The sequence below is a fragment of the Mus pahari genome, chromosome 4, assembly GCF_900095145.1.
Source record: "Mus pahari chromosome 4, PAHARI_EIJ_v1.1, whole genome shotgun sequence".
Classification (NCBI taxonomy): domain Eukaryota; kingdom Metazoa; phylum Chordata; class Mammalia; order Rodentia; family Muridae; genus Mus; species Mus pahari.
The window spans coordinates 75,184,377-75,197,854 of NC_034593.1; the positions used below are offsets into that span (position 1 = coordinate 75,184,377).

General features: G+C 42.3%; 1 protein-coding gene across 6 annotated transcripts in view; it reads right to left on the reverse strand.

The window, feature by feature from the left end:
* The window catches only part of Arfip1 (ADP ribosylation factor interacting protein 1), a 75,096-nt gene extending 64,756 nt beyond the window's left edge, over nt 1–10,340 (reverse strand). For 4 of the 6 annotated variants that reach the window (XR_003843704.1, XM_021195970.2, XM_029537764.1 and 1 more), the window contains exon 1: nt 10,064–10,339. The gene's annotated coding sequence lies outside the window, so the exon portion shown is untranslated. Of the gene's footprint in view, nt 1–10,063 lie in introns of all 6 variants that reach the window. The other 2 variants (XM_029537765.1, XM_029537766.1) reach the window with 2 other exon arrangements.
* Nucleotides 10,341–13,478: the final 3,138 nt, after the last annotated feature.

Here is a 13,478-nt window from a genome sequence, read left to right on the forward strand (position 1 = left end):
TCTGGAACTCACTCTGTAGACCAGGCTGGCCTCGAACTCAGAAATCTGCCTGCCTCTGCCTCCCGAGTGCTGGGATTAAAGGCGTGTGCCACCACACCCGGCACGAGATTCTTTAGCTTTTACTAAATAAAAAAATCACTTGATTTCTACAAACTGAAGAAATTAACATATTCAGAAAGAAGTCAAATAAAAAATTTAATGTGGGAGAATTTAATAAGCAGAATTCTGTGTCCTACAAAATTTAAATGCAATCAGGGCCTTTTTAGAACTCAAGGAAAATAGAGCAACAGGTAGTAGATTTGCCTGGTTCCCCCAAAATAAGAATCAAAAGACTCTGGACAACATTGAAAAAAAGCAAAATCCCAGTAGTCATAGTCTCTATGAACCACTAAGTCTAAAGATCCCAAAGCTTAGTATTAAACATCTGTGAGATGAGAGCTACTGAACAGATATCAGAGTTTTCCAAACTAACATGCCATATACCACAGGAGCTCTGAAGGTAAGCTGAAGAAAAACAGACATCGCAAGGCATACATAAACAAGACATACGTGGTATATCATACTGAATATAAATTTAAATTCTTCTTTTAGTGAAGAAAGTATATTATGGAATCTAAAGCAAAATTCATGTGAATAATACACACAAGACTTGAAAGAAACTTACATATTTTAAAAATAATAATGTGATACTTCAACCAGGCATGATGGTTCACACTGGTTATCCCAGCACTTAAGAGGTGAAGGCAAACCAACATATTGGAAAAAGATCTTTACCAATCCTACATCCGATAGAGGGCTAAAATCCAATACATACAAAGAACTCAAGAAGTTAAGACTCCAGAAAATCAAATAACCCTATTAAAAAATGGGAACAGAGCTAAACAGAAAAATCTCAACTGAGGAAACTCGAATGGCCAAGAAGCACCTAAAGAAATGTTCAACATCCTTAGTCATCAGAGAACGCTAATCAAAACATCCCTGAGATTCCACCTCACACCAGTCAGAATGGCTAAGATCAAAAATTCAGGTAACAGCAAATACTGGCAAGGATGTGGAGAAAAAGGAACACTCCTCCATTCCAACCACTCTGGAAATCAGTTCCTCAGAAAATTGGACATAGTACTACCTGAGGACACAGCTATACCACTCCTGGGCATATAACCAGAAGATGCTCCAACATATAACAAGGACACATGCTCCATTATGTTCATAGCAGCCATATTTATAATAGCCAGAAGGTGGAAACAATCCAGATGTCCCTCAACAGAGGAATGGATACAGAAAATGTGGTAATTTACAAATGGAATACTACTCAGCTATTAAAAAATAACTTCATGAAATTCATAGGCAAATGGATGGAATTTGAAAGTATCATCCTGAGTGACGTAACTCAGTCACAAAAGAACATACATGGTATGCACGCACTGAAAAGTAGATATTAGCCCAAAAGTTTGGAATTCCCAAGATTCAATTCACAGACTATATGAAGCCCATGAAAAAGGAAAACCAAAGTGTGGATACTTCAGTGCTTCTTAGAAGGGAGAATAAAATACTCACAGGAGGAAAAAATGGAGACAAAGTGTGGAGCAGAGATGAAAGGAATGACCATCCAGAGACTGCCCGACCTCAGGATCCATCCCTTATACAGTCACCAAATCCAGACACTATTGTGGATGCCGGGAAGTGCTTGCTGACAAGAACCTGATATAGCTGTCTCCTGAGAGGCTCTGCCAGAGCCTGACAAATACAGAGGCAGATGCTCACAGTCAATCATTGGACTGTGCACAGGGTCCCTGTTGAAGAAGGGACTGTAGGAGCTGAGGAGGTTTGCAGCCCCCTGGAGGGAGCAACAGTGTCAACCAGGCAGATACCCTCCCCCGCGCCTCCGGAGTACTCAGGGACTGGACCACCAACCAAAGAGTATAATACATGGAGTGACCCATGGCTCTAGCAGCGTATGTGGCTGAGGAATAGCCTTGTTGGACATCAGTGGGAGGAGAGGCCCTTGGGCCTGAGGATGCTCGATGCCCCAGTATAGGGGAATGCCATGGCAGAAGACAGGAGTGGGTGGGTGGGTGGGGGAGCAACCTCATAGAGGTAGAGGAGAGGGGATGGGATGGGAGGTTCCAAAGGGGAGACCTGGAAAGGGGAAAACATTTGAAATGTAAATTTAAAAATATCCAATTAAAAAAAAAAAAGAGGTGAAGGCAAGAATTCGAAGATATCCTCACAGTGAGTTCAAGGTCAACCTGGGCTATATGAGATCTCAGCACGAAAGTCTTTTGTAAAATATTAAAAATATGAGTCTTCAAAGAGAGGTCTTAAGAGTTATTCTCTGTAGGAATACTTTAATAAAAACATTCTGAGGAACACTACAAATGGAGTCAAGGAGGTATGGGGTAACACGGAACACTAAGGGGAGAAAGCAGCAAGCTTTGGACTTGCTTTGATCTAACTTTGCTTGATTTCTTTGCAGTGTTTTATGTTTGACATTCGAGAGCCTGATAACCATTCAGTTAAGTGTGATGAACAAGAAGGCTTGTTTTAATGCCACAATTCAGGACTAATCTTCATGACAAACTGACTAATTTACAACTTAAGAAATAGAGCAGTTCCGTTAATTAACTATATTTAGAGTTGTTTAGAGTTGAAAGTAATATCCAAAATATAGACGTTTCCCTGTCAAAACAACTTAATTGTCTTCTATGACAGTTTTCCTAAAACAAAGCAAAAAATCCTTCCCTTACATCCCAATGAAAATTATACTAAACTGAAAATGGCTTTCCATACAACATATTCAAAGTATACTATATTCCTTTTCATAAGCAGGATAGCCAAATAAAAAAGAAATAATACTTCTGTCTTTGTATCAACAACTATCTGGTAACTGTTTTGATAGCTGTTTAGTCTTGATAAGAGTAATAAGTTGAGTTTGTATTACTTAATAATTGATGCATTGGTCTGGAATTCAGAAGTAGAAAGCTTTGAATTACAGTTAGCTCTTATTATATGTCATAAAGAGAAAAACTGGTAAGTTAGCCTAACAGATGGTCAACAACAGCCATCTCTACCTCCATAACCAACCTTTAAAATATATAATGAAATCAACTTGTGGAAAAGCCTTTTTCTTCTCTCCATTGTGTTATAGAGAAACTAATGCAACGGAAAGTGGTAAGATTCTCAAAATTGGGCTGGTGAGATGGCTCAGCGGGTAAGAGCACCCGACTGTTCTTCCGAAGGTCCTGAGTTCAAATCCCAGCAACCACATGGTGGCTCACAACCACCCTGTAACAAGATCGGACTCCCCCTTCTGGAGTGTCTGAAGACAACTACAGTGTGCTTACGTAAATAAATAAATAAATAAATAAATCTTTTTTAAAAAGATTCTCAAAATTGCATTACTCTCTGAAAAGGAAACTAGCTGTAAATTAAATAAATGTTAGATTATTCAGTTTCCTGTGGCCTCTGTCTTTCACAGATGGCTAGCTGGGTTCCAGCGTGTCAGCAGTGAAGGCAACCAAGAACCAATGACACTACAGTGTATGCTATTTACTATTAACTGATTTCATTCCAAGATCCAACAACTTACTTGTTACTTGGAATTACAGATATGAACTACTTTTCTACCTTAGTAATTGATTATTGGAAAGTTACTAAGTTGCCAAAACCTTATCAAATAACCCCCCCTCAAAAATTCACAGGCAGAACTTCAGTAGAAAAAGAGCCCATGGTAAGCACAGTTTAACACAGACAGTTACAGATCATTACATAAAATGTTTAAGTACAGTCTTCTTCCTATACGAATCAGCACACACACCCCATCTCCTTGCTCTATCTCTTGAGAGGTCCTAGAAGCAATGACAAGCAACATTCTCAGCAGAGAGAACATACACAGCCCAATACTGATTTCTAACAGAATTTTCCAATAAAAAGAACGGTCACTCAAAGAGAATGGATAGTTCAAGACCCAGGGAAGGTACCCTAGGTGATCCAGGAGTCTCTTGCAGAAGAGAAATTAAAACCAAATGAACAACCTCAAAAAGTGCTTTAAAAAAAAAAAAGCAATCTGCATAATGGCAAAGGTATTTCAAGAAATCAATTAAAATGGCTGGAAGAACAACTAATAAAAAGCATTGCTGAATTATAACCCAAAGTACAAAACATGTATTCATCTGTCCAAACAGACAGTCTGGAGAGCCTGCTTAGCTGTTAGGAGAGTACGTATTATTCTCACACAGGACTGGAGACTGGCCCCAGCACGCATGTCAGATAGCTTACAACCACCTGTAACTCCAGCTCTAGGGGGACTGAAGTCCACGGGCACCTGTGCAGCACTCACACACACACCTTAAAATAATATAAATTTGATAGAAGTGACTGAATGAACCAGTAAACAAGGAGAAATAGTCCCCTTAGTTTATTTCCAAAATGTTCATATGAACACTCTTGCCCTTTAGGAAGTAAAACATAATTCTCCACTCTCTTTGCACCATACAAAGAAAATTTCTTCGATAAAAGGCAATATTCAAAGGGAAGGGCTCAAAAGGAGTAACTTCACAACAAACAAGTCTGACAAAGCAAGACTGTCATAAAGGTTACCATCAGCACTGTGGTTACAGCTCAGGAAAGGCACTTTCACTCTGAGCTCCTCCTCCCCAGGCTAATCACAACTAAACACTAGGTAACCCCACAGATGTAGGTACAAGATACCTTTACGATACATGAAAGGCAAGGACATCAGGCCAGACAGCGGTGGTGCGCGCCTTTAATCCCAGACATATGCAGACTGAGTTCAAGGTCAGTCTGGTCTATAGATCAAGTTCTAGGACGGCCAAGGCTACACAGAGAAACCCTTCATCCCCACCCTGCAAAAAGAAAGGAAATCTGAGAAATTTCAATGCCAAGAATACCTGATGACTGGGTGGGATCCTGGAACAGAAAAAGGACACAAGGGAAAAGCTGACAGAATGTAAATAATTGTGTCACACTAATGATATATGTTAATAGGGAAATGGAATGCTCAGGTACCTCTATATCATCATCTTAGTAATTCTGTAAGTCTAGCCAAAAGTTCATTAACAATAATTTCAAAACATTACACCATTTTATAAATTATTAGTATTTTATTAATGAGAATTGAGAAACCAGCAATTTAGTTTACAATGTAAGTATTATTATTTTAATTATTATAACAACTCAAACTCAAAAATCTTTAAAAAAAAAAAACAGCAAAAAAAAAATCTATGAGCTGAAATCTTTAATACCAGCAATTTAGAATAATAAATAAATATTTAGATGTTGGGTCTGGAGCCACGGCATGTACACCTACATACACACATAAACACAATAAATATATATGAATTATTAATAAATCAGGAGCTAGAAAGATGGCTCACTGTTTAGAATACTTGCTGCTCTTGCAAAAGACCTAGCAATACAGACAAATAGGCACACACACTTACAAGTATAAAGAAAAAAAGTGATTTTAAAAAACTTCTAAGGACCAATGGAGGCCAGCTTGGTTGAGCGTAGTTTCATGGAACATAATTCAAGGTAAGGCTGAAGAATTACAACTGTTAAGGAGTTTTCTTTTTACTCTAAAAGCAAGCAAAGTCACAAAAGGAAGGCAAGGTGATGGTTGCTATGTACTGTAATGCTAAGTCCTGGCCATGGTTGCCTCAGGGAAGGAGGAGATCCGCACACCTGGCCTCCACCAAGCTATTTCTGAGTGGTGAAGGAAGATGACTGCAGTCGATCGATCGACCACTGAGCATGAGAGGTAAGCAGGAGACCACAAGGGAAGAGAAAGGAAGGTGGAGGAGAGAGGAGATCTTCACACAATGGGGTAAACGATCCTGAGAATCGGCCCTGAGGGGTAGCCAGTTCAAGTAAGAGCCCAGGCGGAACATGGCAAGTCATATCTTAGGGTTATTGATAAGGTAGTAGATATTAATAGCTTAGACGGTAGATATCTGCCCAGCTCTAGTGCTGTTTAAAGGCTGATTATACATATAAAAGTTCTGTGTCTTTCACCTGGGAACTGAATTATTCAAGGCAGGTAGAAACCCCCCATTAAATACTTTCAACAACAGATGATAGTGTACAAACTAAAGCAATGCATGGAAGTAGGGTCAAGAGCCATTATAAAGAAAAATTAATATCTGTTGACACATATGACCTTATCAAGGAGGGAAGGTAAGAATTGTTCCACATTTTCAAGATTTTATATGTCCGATAATGTCATCACTCACTGAAAACAGAAACAAGGAAAAGAAAAGCAATGTCTGGGAGGAGGGAGAGGAAGGAAGAGAAATGAGCCTAGTTTTGGATATAATAGCTTGGAGACATCTTTAGGTCTCAAGGAAAGGCATCAACCAGATAGCAAGGAGTACAGATCTACAGCTGGAAGGGGACAGAGAACCTCCATGCCCTTAGCAAAGCTGACAGCTTTATCCTAGAAAAAGAGTTACCAGCATAATAATCCCAAACATGCAAGAAAATCATTAGACTTTGACCATCTGGAGTTAGTTAGAAAGCCAAGAGAAAACACAGCTATATCTTGTCAGCTAAAACAAAGCTGCTAAACACCATGGGGAAACAGAAAATTTTCACATCCTGGTTCAGCAGTATACTAATTATGTAACAAATCACAGCATTTCAACGTGTTTACCAGGTTGGAAAATACTGTTAGAAATGTTCTAAATCTGTGCTGTCCTAAAAGGCAGGCACCAACACAAGTGACCACTTGGCACTGACATGTGGTTGGTACAACTGAGATAATTTTATTTAATTTCAAATAACTTAAACAGCCACAAGGTTAGAGGCTTCCTGGTGTTAATTAATTTGATCCTCAATATATTTTGAATTAACTGGGAGGGGACCTGGGACCTAGGGGTGGGGGTGGGATACTGAGAATAGAAGAAATCTTCACTCCATCTGCTTATTATATAGTTGAAAACTGTATTGCGAGACCATTTACTATAAGGCTGGAGAGCTAGCACAGCAGGTAGACTTGTGTCTCACAGTCTTTCTTATACAACCCCAAGGCAGCACTGCCATCAGTCTGACCTCCAGACAATCACCATCTTCCCAGCCTCACCCTGCTCTGCAGCCCCTAGAGTACCTCACTTTCCAACATCCACCAGTGGTGTTAGCTTCCACCCAAGGCTATGTGCATTTAAGTACTTTCCCTCTATCCCAAATAATCATGCTGAAATTCATGGTTCCAAACTCACTCGGCCAAGGTAATAATACATACAATCCAACAACCTTGTACCTAACTCCAGAGAAACCCTATCAGCTACCAATCTATAGGCCTTTTGTCCCACGTTACAATATGACATTCAAGGAGGTGTTCATCCACTAAAGAGTAATAGAGGAAAAGAACGTTTTCTTAATGTCTAAGATCAAATAAACTATTTCCAACTCATTCAACAAATGTTACAATGGAAGTTTCCTAGAAGCTATCTACAGTCACTCACCTAAGGTCAATTCCTGGCTCCAAAGGATTAGTTTAAGCAAATTATCTTAGCTCTATTGGTCATTTAGTTTCAGTCTCTTCGTCTACAACAGTAGCTCTCAACCTTCCTAAAGCTGTTAACACAGTTCCTCATGTTGTAGTGACCCCCAAGCATAAAATCATTTTCATTGCTACTTCATAATTGTAATTTTGCTACTGGTATGAGGCATCATGTAAGTATCTGCGCTCCGAAGATCTTCGTTCACCCCTGTGAAAGGCTCCTGGGTCCCCCAAAGAGGCCATGACACACAGGTTGAGGACCATTGATCTGAATGATGGGGAGGAGGAAGCATCCTTAGACGGCTGCTAGGAGGATGAGTTAATTGTGAAAAGCACCTGGCACTGTGTACTAGCAAGCAGATAAATGTACCTGTCACTATGGTGCTACACAAAATCTAGCTTCTAAATCTGCTTTTATCTTACAAGCAACTAGCTTAGCACTGACTGCTCGGTCAAGTGAGAATGCTACACTGAGGGGAAAATCATGATTTTTGTGAAGAGAAGAAATTAGTTACTTAAGGTAACTTATGAGCTGTGCAGGTAACACTGTATGAAATGAGCTTCGAAATGTTACAATTTCAACCTCCAAACACTTTAAAACCAAATCAGTAAGTAAATATGTGCTCCAAGACTTACATAAAGCTTAGAAAGAACCTCATTTACAAGAAAGAAACAAAAAATAGCATGCTTATTACAGAATGAAGAAATGGGGTGTCAAAAATGCTGATGCCATATGGACTACAGAAAACATTTCTGCCCTTCCTTAGGGAAGCCCAAGGCAGACAGCTCCCTATAAAAACAAGACAATGAAAGCAAAGGACAGCCGTCATTCTAATGCTTTATTCTGAGTTGTACCCAGTGGGCTGGGGATATTTAGTATGCATTAGTGAAAACCACATCAGCTTAGAAACTCTCTATATTGGCAAAGCAATGGGCACAGTCAGCTTTCCCTAAAAAGAAACCTCAAAACCACCAACCAGGAACTAACTTGGTTCCTTCTATAGGTCCAGAAAGGAATTTAGAAATGCAGCAGTTTTGAAGTAGTGAGATTTCAGGACCAGGCTGAAATCCCTGCACTCTACTCTGCATAACACCCAAGTAAGCCATGTGCAACGTGGGGAAACAGCATCTCCATGAATAAACTATTTCCTTTAGCTTCAACAAGACACTAGACCAGTACTTCTTAATCATGTTGCACATTCCATGTCTTTTAAGAATTTGATAAAAAGAATGCATTTTCCCAGAACACACACATATACAAACTGTGCACATAATTTCAGGGGTAGAGATAGAAAACCCCTGATTCCTGGACTGAGAACCCAACCCAGGATTAAAACAAGCATAATCCAAGAAAAGTAACATCTTGTCAAGCAAGAAACAAAATAGTTCAGGCAAACAAAGCCTTTAATTCAGAAAAAAAAAAAAAAAAAAACATGGTGGAAATATGCTGTCTTCCTATATACTAAGTGTTAAACTTTTGAGTTAGAAGACAGCGTTGGTCACGGTGAACAAGAAAAACAAAAACGAAAATTGAAAGCAAATAAAAATAGAACAAATACAAGAAAAGTGTGCATTGTCGCAAAACTTGCTCTGAAAGAGCAGCCATGAACTACAAGCCATTCCCGCAGCCTCCAAAGAACTGACCAACCGTCATCAATCGGCTGCACCTTTCTTTAGCAATCAAGTTAATCAAATGGCAAGTGTGAACACACCTTCGCAGTTGTGAAAGCAACACGTTGGTGAAAAGCCCTGCGATTCCTTCATTCTTCCCCCGCCCCCCCCCATCAGATAAGAACCAAGAAAGTATAGTTCAGGAAAAAAATAAAGGAGGGACGCACAGAAATCCCGAAAGGGTGACTTAAAGGATCTGCAGGAAGTGTAAAATAAAACTTTTTGAGATCAGAGGGTTCAAGAGGAAAACAAGAACAAAGCCAAGGAAGCAATAACAGGGGAGAAAGTCTAGAATCTAAACACTTAACACACACACACACACACACACACACACACACACACACACACACACGCTTCCTTTCCGAGACACGTAAAGAGTAGTTAACTTGGCAATAAGGAACGCACCAGAAGGCAGGGCCACAATTTCCTCCTCCAAACTCCAGCATTCCTTGGGCGCCCTCACCAGCACTCGGGCTTGGGACATTTCAGGCAGGGCGCCTCCCTCGGCACCAGTGTCAGGCAACCTCTCCGAGGGATGATCGCTACCTCCCTTCCTCTCACAGCAGGAGAGAGGAAGCAGGAGAAATCAGGGAAGAGCAGGGGGAAAAGGCGGCCCACTCGGACTGAGTCCAGAAAAGCCCCGGACCCTGCCAACTCTTCCCACCCGCCGCCAGCACAGCCGAGCGGTGCCGCCCCCCTTCACCCCAGAAGACACTCAGAGGGACAGGAGGGACCAAGGGGCGGACTTGGCTGCTCCCAGGGATGGAAGTGCCCCAGGAGCAAGTTTGCTGAGAGCAGCCGCAGGCGACTCATCCATCGGTCGGGGAGCACAACACCTCAACCCCATCCTTTCCGCCGCGGCTCCGCCCTCACCTGTCTGTCAGCGGGGAAGCCCGCAGCGCTCCGTCGCGGGCTCTCCCGGTCGCAGCCCTCGGGAATCGCGTCGGCCCGAGGCAGAAGGGACCGGAAGCGCGACCGGGAGCTTTTCCTTCGTCTCCTCCCCGACGTCTCGGGGGCGGGGAGCAGCTACAGCTGTCACAGGCTCCGGGCAACCAACCGCCGTGGACACTCGCACCCGCGACCTCTCAACCCGGCCTCTGGCGCTGGCACCCTAACCGCGAAGCCGGAAGTGAGCAGGCCGGAAGTGCGGGGTCTTGAGCCTCGGACAGCCTCTCTCTAGAAGCCAAGCGGGGCCCCGCCACGTCTCTATGGTGCGCGCGCCTCTCCCAGGGGGCTGGGTCCTCCCGACTCCGCCCCGGGCCGCGGCCCTGTGAACTACATCCGGGAATCCGCACGGGCCGTTGCCGGGGTAACCGGGTTGCAGCGTGGAGGGACAGTCTCGAGTTTGCGAAGTGCAGCCCTCCAGCCAGACATCCTCTACCCTTTCCCCACACACGTACTCCGTGCCTGGAGGGTGGAGGTGGCCGTAGCTCACCACCGCGGAGCCGAAAGTTCGTCAACCACCGGAGAGAACGAGCGGGATGCGGAAGGGATGGAACGCAGAGGAGTGTACCGGCGCTGGCAGCACGGAAGCCCGGCCCTCGCTTTCTTCGGTGTCTCGCTAGCTCTCCGCGACCAACCGCACTCGTACCAGTCTGTGCACGAAGACCTGCATCCGTGAGCGTGCGGTGGTAGCTCTGTTTCTGTGCTCCCCTTCCATGCTCGCTCTCTGACAGGGGCTCATAGTACTTTTTTTTTCGCTGCTCCTCTTTTGCCAGCAACCGAGCTCTGCCTTCCTGCTCATCCCCTCTTAAGTAGACCGCCGTCGCCCTGTCCACAGAAACAGTTCAACTATCCCTTCTCCCAGACCTCTTCTTGGTCGTTTCCTACCAGGCTTTGGGGGTACCTGCGAGAATCTTCCCTATCCCCAGCGGTGCTAAATAATGAGTTTAAATATCCTTGTACTGTGTCTACCTCTGACTGGTTAATAGTAACCACTACATACATTTACATAATGCACTACATATATTTCAAACCTAAATAACGGTATTGTCTTAGATTGCTAGCACATCAACTCAAAACAACATCAACAAAAAAGTGCTGACATGCCCAAACATAAATCTTGTATAAAGGGCTTTTCTCTTCTGAAATTGAGCTATAAATATAAAGGAGGTGTGGGGGGGTACCAATTCACTCAAACCGTAACTATTTTGCAATGTTTTGTGAATTTTCCTACTCAAAGCCATCCTCTCGAGTAGAAACCCATTAGCCTCCTCCATTATTAAAAAGGGACCCCGTCTAGTGTAAATCTTGTTCTCATTCTCTAAGAACTGTATAAGACTTGTAGCTAAGTACAAGTATCGTGTACAGGGCTTCTGAAGGATGACTTCTGAAGGGAAAACATGTCTTGCAATGCCCAATTGTGTATGAATGGTGTGGACAGTTAATACTTAACAAAACTGGGTGTCTCCTTAAGGATGCCTGGTGGTGTTTCTTTAAATTTGGGGATACTTGGCTTCTTTTATTGGCTATTTGTTCTTAAGTGGTATACTTTCTCTAAGAATTGCTGATCGCTTTTATGATGGTTCTGATGAACTTGGAACTAATGCTAATTTTCTTTGATAAAGATGCTATTAGTTGCCTGTTCTAAGTAACTGATCAGTCCAGTGAGGTTCTGGTATTCTGCATGATTATCCTTATCCATAATATTGTGAGCAAGACTATGATGGGATTAATTTATTTTTCCATGATTTCTTTTGCCCCAAGAGAAATACAAATGTAGGCCTACCTTTAGAAACACTGAAATCTGCTTCAATTGGTGATGAAAAATTGCAAAATACTTCTGTGCATCATTTGGACTGAAGGAAGCAGAAGCTTGTGTTCTTTGGATTTTGGGAAAATTTTCACTCATGTGTGTGTTTGTGTATGTGTGTGTGTGTGTGTGTGTGTTACTTGAGATTAATTTTTTATACCAAACTTTTAAACCTATTTCTACTCAAATGAAGATTTATTTTCATTTCCTTCTTTTTTCTTCCTGTCTTCTTTCTCTCCTTTTTTTCTTCTACATTTTTGTCCTTTTTTGCCCCCAGAGAATTCTGTCTGCCCATTCTGCTTAGAAAGAATAAAAGATTCCTATTCCTCCCAATTGATATATATGATCAGAGAGGTAAGAGAAAAGGATTTGCTGTCACATATAATCATGACATGGAGATAGTATATTCACCTTTTGCAAAGTTATATAGTCTTTATTCCCTGGGGTTGTAGAGGACATTTGTAGACTGCCTGCCTTTAATTCTATCATCATGGAGGGAAGGAGATAAGCCACAGGGTCTCGGCTGGTGCTTTTACTCCTTTCCACGTAAAGTAAATGTCATGTTAGATTTTGACTGTTACATACTGTTTATCAATGCTATTTTCCCAAGAGCAAGAAATTGCTACAAACAGATCTTGTCTATGGGAATTCTGATAATGTGTCGAAATTTCCAGCACTCTTCATCAGTAGGTTTCTCTTCCTGGAGAGATATTTAGGTTACTAATCACACAATGTACTCTTCAGGAAACAAAGGCTTTAATAGAGGGCGCAGGGTAATAGAACATATTAAGAAATTCCCAGATGAGCCAGTTGGTGGCGCATGCCTCTTTAATCCCAGCACTTGAGAGTCAGGCCGACCTTAGTTCAAGACCAGCTATAGAATTCTAGGATAGTTGGAGCTACTCATAGAAACCCTGACTCCAACAACAACAACCTGCAAAACAAAAACAAACAAACAAAAAAGAGCAGCTGGTGTTTTTTAAGCCAGTCCTGCCCCTCACCTGGGTGAAGTGAGAAAGCTGGCCCTGATGGTGTGGGCTCAGGAGAGCTGGCAGGCTCAACCCAGCCATTCAGCTACTTCTCCCCAGAGCCAGGGCTTTGAGTTGGCCCACCCCAACATCTACCCCATCTATGAATTGTTGGACTTTGTGAAAGGACTGGCCCTGCAGATTCAAAGCTGCAGAATCTCCATGACAGAGAGCAACAACAGGATATCTAAGAGAAGCCCTGGGGGGGGGGGGGGGGATCCAGTATTGATAGAGTAGCAGAAGCCAGAGGCCTCCTCTAACCAGATCAATGACTCATTGCAATGAATATTGCAAGTAAAGTTGTTTGGGCAGAAGGGTAAACTGTGTAACACCATGGCACACCTCAGCTTCCATTTGAGAGTTTTGTTTTGTTTTGTGGGGGAGGCTGCAAGTGTGAAGGGCAGATGGAGGGACAGGGAGAAGAGTGAGATTGGAGTGCCTGATTCGAAATTCATGAAGAATCAATAAAAGTTAGAAGAAGAAGAAGAAGAAGAAGAAGAAGAAGAAG